Raw genomic sequence first — 10,461 nt, forward strand, 5'->3', positions numbered from 1 at the left:
AGTATATGGGCCATTTGGCATTTTTCTTTTGTGTAAAGATATGCAAATTTAGAAATGACAGAGTCAGAAAGGCAGACTTTTTTAATATCCTTCCCAGAAGCTGATTTCATTAGGGCTCTTGTACATTATCAATGTTTTGATTGCAAGTGTCTATGCTCATTGTGTAATGAATTGTCTTACCCATGCAGCTCCACAAATGTAAAAGTCCAGTAAATTGAGTCCAGTATTTTTTTCAGCTTTACATCAGCAGGGGGGACGTTGCACATATTTGAATTTAAACTGGGCTACAGGACAAGAGATAAGCTTTACTGTGCAGCGAACATCAGTAACAGGATTGACATAAAAGACAAATTTTAATTGCAAAAATATACCAACAATGTCATATAAAGACATCACTACAGTTCATATGTGGGTGTACTGAATAGTGAATATGTGTTGAATTTGTCAGATTGTTTTAGGGGAAAAACAAACAAACAAACAAAAAGGTTAGAACTTTTGTACTGATCCTTTCAAAACAATTGGCTGATTTTTCTCACTCTCGTTTTGCAGATGTACTTGTATGGAATTGTGAAAAATAGTGTCTGTTCCTTACAAATCCTTCCTTTTGTCCCTCTGAAATATGCAAAACACTTCATTTCAGATAGAACAAGCTGTTTCACTTGAAGGAAGAGAACATTGGAAGGAAAAGGCTTGTATTAGCAAGGAGAACAAATATTGATGTTATAACCTGGACCAACACATTTGCATTGTGTTTTAGTTTGATTACCCACATTGTCTTCTCATTAGCACTAGCAGCATCTGAATAGCTGAACTGCAATCTCTTCATCTGTCGGTCATGAAAATCACTCTGACTGGGGTGAGCTGCAATCAGTGCGCAAGCAATCACAGTGTGACCGGGGCAGGGGGAGAAAGGAGATAGCCACATTGCTTCCTTGCAGTACTTCGGGTTAAAAGGCTGCACGTGGACAGCTGAGGCCGCTGCTGACTGTGACTTTGTCCTGACCGCTGCACACAAGGTCAAGTTCGCCCTTGCAGGACCTCGAGACATTCCCAAAATCTCTCACTTATTTTCTAATTACACCTTTACTTTTAAAAACTAATCCACTTCTCTTTGCTTTGGCACGCTACATGAGGAACACAATGATTACTGATGTGAGTTTCTTGAGGTACAAATCATTAGTGGGTGGAAAAAGACTGCCCTCTGACAAACAATGCATGGGAGCTGAAATGAAGCTAGAAAAACCTCACGAGGCATCCATCACGACAAGAAACATTACCAAAGGGTCAAGGTAACATTAAGAGGAGCAGAAACAGGCTCACCTTTACATCTTCACTCGACTCGGTAGCAACAGAAAGGGTGCTTTTTTGAAAGCATTAATATAGGTAATCCTCCATATCCCTCACCCTAAAATCTCTAGAAAGGAAAATAAATTCTTTGAGGATAAGACTGTTGCCTAACCAGTTATTTCCAGCAGGACACATGCATGGTACTTTGTGAGGAAAGTAACAGAGCTTGGAAAATATTTAAGACATTAGGTCTGAAACTTCCAGCTCTTTCTTACACAAACCAAACTACCTAATAAGTATTGCTTATTTGTTCTTAACATTTAATGAACTTTAGATTTCACACTGTCACTTTTATGGCTTTTATTAATGAAATCAGAATGACCTGTGCTTTATCTTCGAGTAGAAGGACTTCAAAATTCATTTGTAGCAAATGTCCAAAAGTTCCCTCTGTCTGTCAAAGCACCTGAATATAGACAAAGCTGTAGTGGAAAACAGACTTTTTATATAGTGTCCAGTATGTTGTGACTCCAAAATTAGGTCAGAAATTTTCTCATGGCTATTTGAAACATGTCTTCATAGGTTTATCTGGGAAAGTATGTGCGAAAATGACAAAGTTATTTTAATATTATATTAAGGTTCACCTCGTGCTGAGGGTTTTCACAGTGGTTTACAAACCACCTATCCCAAATGCAAAATGAAGTTTCCAGTCTGTCTCAGTTCAATCTCTTAATTTTTCTCACAGTTGAATATATATGGTCTTTTATGCAAATAGATGTCTATCTTGACTATGTTGTACATTTGCCCTTGCAAATGGGCATATTTAAGTTTCAATATAGTAATTTCTTTCTAAAGAAAATACAGTGTATGCAGATAATGGAACGGAATAATGCGCCTTTTCCATTTCTAACTTCTAGGATTCCATACATGTGCAAATTAGAGATCACTTGAGGAGAAACACTTGCAATATTTTAATTAATTTGATGGGTTAAAACACAAGAATCATGGGGCAAGCTTAGAAAAGTTAAATGCTCTCTCAGCAGTGCAAGTTTTTAAGATATTATTATTCCCACTGGTCCCATAAATAAATAAATAATAATTCATATTGTTTCTTGGGCTCAAAACATACTCGGCATCATACAACGCACGTAAATGAAGACAGTCCCTGCCACGTAGAATAATTATCCTCCAATAACATACTCTGAATCCAGTCTCTGTGTTACTGTGCTTGCCTGAAGGAGCTAAGAACTCTGTCGACATAGCCACCAGTTTCTTTCTTTTCCCGTTTGCCTGGCCTTTTCCACTGTTAAGCCCTGCCCTGGTGAAGCTTTCAGCTGCTTCTACTACAACTGCATCAGTGTTTTCCTCTGTTCTGGTCCCTATGTACCGGCTATCATTCTAGAGCTGGTCTACAAAGCCACTGTCCTCTCTTTAGTTAACTTGTGAACCTCTTGGGTTGCTAGCCTGCAACTCGTTTATGAAGCTCTACTAAACAGAAGAGTTGTTAAATAAAATAAATGTTAAATAAACTAACTAAAACAAAGGTGATTTTGGTATTGTAAAAGTAAAGGCAGTCCTCCTGGATGAGCATGCGCTTTTTGGAGTCACCATTCAAGCCAAAGGCATGCATGATATGACACACAAATGTCACAGAAATGAGATGCGGGTTATTAGAGGAAGTAGTTTCAAATACTCTAGCACAGGACATTGAACAAAATAGGTAGAGTGGGGTTCTCTTCCTTGAGCCAGGAAGGGGTAAAAAGCTCAGACCCCTCACACACGCCGCGGGCGAGATGAAAGGGATAAACTAAAGTTTTATGCCAGAATATCTCTATTCCATCTGAAATGCAACGTTAAGGTGCTCTGAAGTAACACAAATGAAACAAGTCTTTTCCTATACAAAGTCCCAGAACCTATTTAATCTAAATCTTCCTCTGTAACTGTCATGTTCTGTTTTCACAGTCCTGCATTTGCTTCTTGTGAATTCCCTGTACAGCCCCACAGTTGATTCACCTATTCAGCTGCAGTCAAGTAGCACATCATGACATTATACAGTTGCTCTGCTAAAAGAAAAAGAGTCTTTTAGCAATGAAACCGAATAAGATTTGATTTTGTTCCAGAGACACACATTTTCTTAACTTCCAAGCAAGTAACAGAGTGTCCAGGGGCACCCTCTTCTGCCCTTCACCAGGCAGTCTCTAAAAACTGCTATTCTGTACAGAGTAAATTAAGTAGGCTTCCTTAAACAACGTAAAAATAAGGGAATGTAAAAGCATAGCTCCAATTAACAAACTTGGAATTAAATTACAATTAACTGAAATGAACTTCGAGGGGTTACAAGTTCAGATGTTATTTTATTGCAGATCATACACAGCATATTTACAGTTTCACCTCAATATGGAGTAAATCTGTTCTATTATAGTGATTCCATGTGGTAAAGGCAATAAACGTGATTACTAGCTAGTTCCGGGACTAAAATCCTCCTCATTTTAGACTGCTGCAGGTAAGTTTCTTCTTTCTTGCATATCAGCTACTGGGAAAACAAGGTGAATAAACATATATACACATAGGAATTCCACACTGCAATTCCACATGCAGCACACAAACACACACACATAAAATCCTCTGTGAAATAAGATTTAAGTTCAGATTCTCAAAAAATAAAAGATATCAAAATTCAAGTTCCATGCATAATGTAATTTAGACCTCTTGTTTAGAATCATTATGATCATCTTCAGTTACAAACCACTCACTTAACTTGACAAACCCTAGAAGTTTTCTTTTCTCCCTAACAGACACTCATTCTACATCACTTAGTTACAGTAGCACAGTTAGTTAGAAACTTAAAAACAGAAAAATTGACCTACAGGTTAAGTTAGAAACTTAAAAACAGAAAAATTGACCTACAGGTTACGAGAAACGGGAAAACACAGTTTTACCAATATGAGAAGTGGATAAATGCAGTTTCTTTGTGGGTACCTCCCAGGCAAACCCCCTGCTTCTCTTTCCACCATGTCTGTCTCTGATTTCTTTTGGTCCATCTGGACATTAATTGCTGCTGTTGCAGCAAAGCAGCATCACCTGGAGCTGGGAACCATCAAACCATCAGCTTGTGTTTTGCTGTGAGCGTATCAACTTACTGAGCAAGATAGAAAGAACAACAAAATTTTCTCATGGAAGGTGACTATGTCTTTTTAGGTATATGAGTCTTTGTGGAGAACAAGTGTTACTTCATACTCCTCTTTTGGTGTTTCTAAGGGATCTTTACTCAACATATTTAAGATATGTAACAACCCCCAGGGGAATGGAATCAAATATAATACTGTATGCATAAACCACAAAAAGTACTGATTAGAGAGGGAAAAAGAATGTTTGATCAGATTGAAAAATGTACTATGAAACTGCAGAGATCTGAATTTTTTAAAGGCTTATTACCATATTGCTGTGCTCAGGGAAATGACTACACATCAGTATACATTTTAATTAAAGCATAAAGTTTTAAAACTAGATTCTATTGAGTTCTTAGTCAGCATACCCAGAGGGCTCCCCTCCCTATTTGATAATAACATGTGATTTTACTGACCTGGAAATGTATATTTTTCTAGCAATTGCAAACAGCTATCCAATAAGTGACCTCAAATATGAAATGCCTGTCCAGTCCAGATTAATACTATTTATATAGATGTTTTGTACATTTATTTTAGAGTCCCTATAATGCTACTTCATTATTGATAGGCAAATTTAAAATTCAGTTGTGAAACTATGAAGCTGCTAGATAAAAAAAGGAAACAATGGTGATCAAAAATCTCAAATGGAGGATATAGGATTAATCGTTTTTTCTGTGACTGTGGCAAAACACGTGTTTATCTGGAAACCTGTGTATGTGCACATGTGGACAATGAGCATGTTTGTCTCCCTGTTTTCATGCATACATACACAGAAACAAGATTGGAAGAGCACTTCTTCCACAATTATGAATGGGAATGCAAAAAGGTGTGTACTCGTCCCAACTCTAAGTGCCTAGTTTGCACGCTAAGTTGGTAGATCAGTCTCCATGATCTTCCCATACAGTCAGGAGAGAAAACAAGGTTTATCCCAAGGGACATCCAGAGCACCCTTTTAAATAGGTTGCTCTGTATCAGCTTCAAAATGTAACCTGTTTATCTCTTTTGTCTAGATAAGAGATAAGTCTTTTAACTTACAAATCTTAAAAATTGTTATTTTACTGTGTGATTTTTCTCTCAAATATTGTACTTGGATGTCCTCCTTGGTGTCTGAAGCATGTTTTGTACTGTATTCCTCACTTTCCATGTCCAAGATCATGACTTGGTCACGGTCTATGTCCACAAAAGACATGACGGAGGTTTTTATCCTTCTTTCTGTTCCCCAGTGGTGAGTTTTCCATGGAAGAAAATGGACCATGGGAGCTGCAGAGAAACTATGCTGTGATACACCAGGTCCCCAGTCTGAATGATGGAGGCACCAAGACCACACGGCACTCACTGCATTGTTTCTCTCCTGCTCACATAGAAAGCAACTCATCTTACTTTCCATTGCTACCCATCACTATAAGTGCTTAAATTAACACTTCCATACTGGTCTATAAAAGGAGATGTCTCTCCTTTTTTTTCAGATGAGTGCCTTGACCATTTTGCTATAATTTTGTACATTCACCTTCGCTTTGTACATTGTACCTCCTCTTCAGTAACTCCTGAATCCTTTGGTAATATAATGCCTCAGACCTGCCCTATACATGCAAATACATGGCCTTATGAAGCAGGAGGTAGGCGGTAGGCATATGACCCTCACTGTCTCTCTCCAACTGTTAAGCTGACCTATGCCGGCAGTAGCTTCATTTCAAAAGAGCAACTACCGAATCTTCTGGAGTAGGCAGCTAAATGAGCAGTGAAAGTAGATCATCATAGAATCGCCTAGGTTGGAAGGGACCTTTCAGATCATCTAGTCCAACCATCAACCTAACACTGACAAAAACCATCACTAAACCATACTGCTAAGCACCACGTCTACCCATCCTTTAAATACCTCCAGGGATGGTGCCTGAACAACTTCCCTGGGCAGCCTGTTCCAATGCTTAATAACCTTTTCAGTGCAAAAGTTTTTCCTAATATGAGTAACCTGGAGGCTGAAGTGTTTCTATAACTTTTCCTTTGGATAGTTTTAGAGAAGGAATACCTAATTTTCCTCCAGCATCATTCCCAAGGATGGGAAAAAATGGATAAAATCCCCTAGATGGAATTGTTTAGTGTGAACAGTTTATTCAACCAGGCACAATTATGTTTGGCAACATTTTGGAGAAACTCATTCTCTGCTTTTACTTTAATTGTACTTAAACTTAACTTTTGAATCTATCAGAAACCAAAAGGAGGAAGAAATGAAACTGAGATGAGATGCTTTAAAAAAATCTTGAAAAGAATTACTTTATTCCAAAGCAATGGGGTTGCTGGCCTTGAAGGAAAGAAAAAGTCTAAAACCAAGTAAAGTGCCTTACAGACCATCAGAAAGGACTGTGTGAACACTAATTTAGTGCCTCAGTATAATGATCTTAAGTTTCTTATTGCCGAGAATTTTATAGTGGCGTTGGCAGGCATTCTGATGCAGGTTTGACAGAGGGCATCCTGGCATCCTCATGAGTGGGCTGAGGGTAAGCTATAAATTTGGGAAGAAACAGCAAATTTGTCAGCTTCTTTCTCTACTGCAGCCTGCACATGCTCCTGGGACCCCATCCTCTATCTTGTTCAGGATGCGGGGCACTCACTATCCCGTCTGCACTGTTTTCTTCATTTCTGCTTTTACAGGGAGGGTTTGTCTCATCATTCAGGTCTTCTGGAAAAAAAAAAGGGGGGGGGGGCGGGGATGAAGAAAGGGGAGGAGAAAGATCTTTCTACCTGCAGCAGGAATAAGAGGAGAGAGACTAAAACAGATGCTGTGATTCAGGCCCTGATCCTCGCTTGGTGGATGTTGACTTAACTATACTGAAATCAACCACAGGCCAGACTTCATGGACTCGCATCCCGATAACCAGTAACTGAATCCTGAAGCCTGCAAAGAGCTGATCTGCAACTGAGCTAGAGGTTGTCAAAGATTGAAATTATTTATTCATTATTTATTGCTTGAATAATAGCATAGCATTTCCACAAAACCATACATATTCAAAGCAGTGTCCAAACAGGAACTGTTTAATTAATTCTTACAATACCCCCTATGAAGTAGTTAAGTAAGTTAATGGGAGTTCACAGGCTCTCAGGATTGATTAAAGCAAGCAAGTAAGGAAGTGTTTTGCTCGGGCTGATGATGTGAATGGATAGATGAATGAAGTGGGAGGGAAGGATTTGGCTTTACAGCTCCCAAGTTTACAAGACAGAGACTTTAAGGAACTGGAACAACCGTTATCAGTGTTCAAATTAAAGCTGTACTTTAAGAGGAACTCACATTATATTTGCATTTACTTGTTTCTGGTGAAAGTATAGTATTTATTTTTCATCAGAGTTAGTGCTATTATCTTTTAATAACATTCACATGGCCTTATTCCCAAAAAGAATATTTTGTTTATCACATGGGCAGCAGACTGTGCGTAATGCTATTAACTATTCTTTCCTTTCTCTTCGGCAGCTTTCTGGCAAAATGGTAGCAAAGTTACTGTCACTCAACAGTTGTGATGGGGATTTTGAATGAGCTACAACATATTAATTGGTGTCCATCATTAAAATGAATTAAAAAGGAAAAGGAGAAATAGCAATACAAAAGAAAGGAAGAGAAATTATGGTGATGATGATATAAAATAAACATGAAATGAATGAAGGATGATGACCCAAAGTAAAATAATAATTTCCTTTCTCACCCTAGATTATCTTCAGTTAGTCTATTAACTTAGTTTAAAGGCTTAAAAGTATATAAGGGATTCACAGGAAAGAGACAAATAATGGGGCTCTTGAAATGATCAAAATATTGGTAAAAGTTAGGTCAAACCTCATTTTTGGCTGCAGTTACCTCCCACTCAGCAGTCAAGAGTTATGTGACAGTCTCTTTCTCCCCAGCTAGACTGAGTGTTGCAGTCAGAACTGTAAGAGCTGACTATTGTTCATGGATGTCGGGGGGAAAACAGAGTGGGTAAGATGCTTTTAAGAAGCAGCCTGCTGGGAACTGTTGCATTACACTTTCCTAGAGAGCTCTTCAGCATCTGAAACCTTTGAAGGGAGAAAAAAAAAGGGGAACCTGCAAGATCAGATTATTTAAAGAATAATCTTTCCTGCTTCCAAACCTGACTCCACAGGTAGGTGATCTGTTCAAGCAACTGCAAAATCTGGTTCCTGCTTTTCTCCCTTAGTTTCCTTTTCAAGGAGAAATGTTTTAGTGTAGAGGTTACTTAGTAACTCAAAGAACCTCTACAAATAAAAATGATGGAAGGTTGTTTTCTTCTATTTGAAGAAATTGCCTGAAGCAAAGTGTTTTTTATCTTGTTTGAAACTCGTATGCACGTTAAATTGCTGACACTCCATTACATTTTTTTTTAATTCAATCCATACTATTTTCTATTTCTGTTTCTTTTTTCTTACCTGAATCACGCATTTACAAAATTCCATTAGCAGACATTTTTTGATAGTCTTTAGTTTCTGCTACCTTGGCAAAAATAAATATCTCTGAAGTTATTTTCATCTCTTGAAGCTTAAAACTGGTCGTTAATGTTTGTTGGAGACCTATAGCACAGAAAATAAATTCCCTCAAAAATAAGGATGTGTTGATGCATTGTGCAAGTATTTAAATAGGATATTGGTAGATGTGTACCTAAGTTTTGTGAGGTGAGAGCTGAAGTGTAACAGAGCCTTTCCTGTGTCTGATTCTCTGTTGTGTTGGTTATTGAGATGTCAGAAGGCAAAACATGGTTGAAATGATACTGCTTAGAGGGTAACAAGTGAGACTTGCTTTGTACCCATGAAAACTACTGCAAAAAGTGCAGGGTAATGGATCAAATTTCTTTTCCTTCCCTGAGAGCTGAGTTATGGGCCTATGGAATATTGGGTCCTGTTTTACACCTTCCCACACAAACGAATGGGGGAATATGTTTAAACATTAGGAGTGGTTCCACTTAGAGGGAGGAGGGGTCGAATAAGGCTCTGCATCCCATTCCAACAGTGTCATAGGACAGGAAATGGGTGTGCTGTGGACATACTTAGCTCCTCTACAGCACATATTCAACTCTGCAAAAGAGATTTTACATACAGCATACCCTAATTGCACTTTTCAATCAGGAACATCTGATGGAAAACGTATCAATGTCTTGATCTGATCTAGGCACCTGAGATATCTTGGAGGAGAATCCATCCCATCTCAAGCAAATTAGATTAATCTTATCTAAAAAACCCACCATTTTCTCTCCACTGACTATGACAGAAGCCTAGGCTAATTTAGCTCAGATGTAGACATCTACATAGTAGATATATAGGAGTTCATTCAATAACCTTCATTCAATCCATTCATAAATTGATTCAATGTAGGTGTCTAGTGGTACCTGAGACACCCCAGGGTACCCGACGTGTCTGGTACACGGCTGCCAAAGGACGTAAGAGAGAGAGAGACAGAGATCAGCTGGCATAGCGCAGGGCATCTCAGTGGTTTATCCCTGGAAGCCTATGTGGGAGCAACTGAACTGAGACCCAAGTTCACATGATTTCATAGTCTCTATGTTCTTCAGTAGTGTTCTGCAGTAACTGAAAACACACCACAGAGGAGACTCAACAGTCAAAGCAGCAGTAATTACCCTTCGTAACCCAAATAAATGCACACCCTCTCTTTAGAGTGAGATTCACTTGCCTACACCTAAATACTGTTTGTCTTTTCAGGCACCACAAGATATCTGCTCAGCCTCCGTCAGAAGAGATCAAGTGTCCAAATCCTTCATTGTATCTCCCAGCTCTGTGTAGGCATTTTGGATGCCCTTGAGACTTTGAAATGACACTGGATGCCTATATGAGGCAACAAAATCTTCCCTAGTTACTACAGAGCTCTGAACTCCATTAGCTGTGCAAAATGAAAGAAAAAACATCCTGGAATTCATGATAATATAACACCTGCAATATGGACATATTGAAGAATTTTGTGCGTAAAATTCATAGAATCATAGAATGTGTTGGGTTGGAAGGGACCTTGAAAGGTCATCTA

This window comes from Larus michahellis, chromosome 3, assembly GCF_964199755.1.
Source record: "Larus michahellis chromosome 3, bLarMic1.1, whole genome shotgun sequence".
Classification (NCBI taxonomy): domain Eukaryota; kingdom Metazoa; phylum Chordata; class Aves; order Charadriiformes; family Laridae; genus Larus; species Larus michahellis.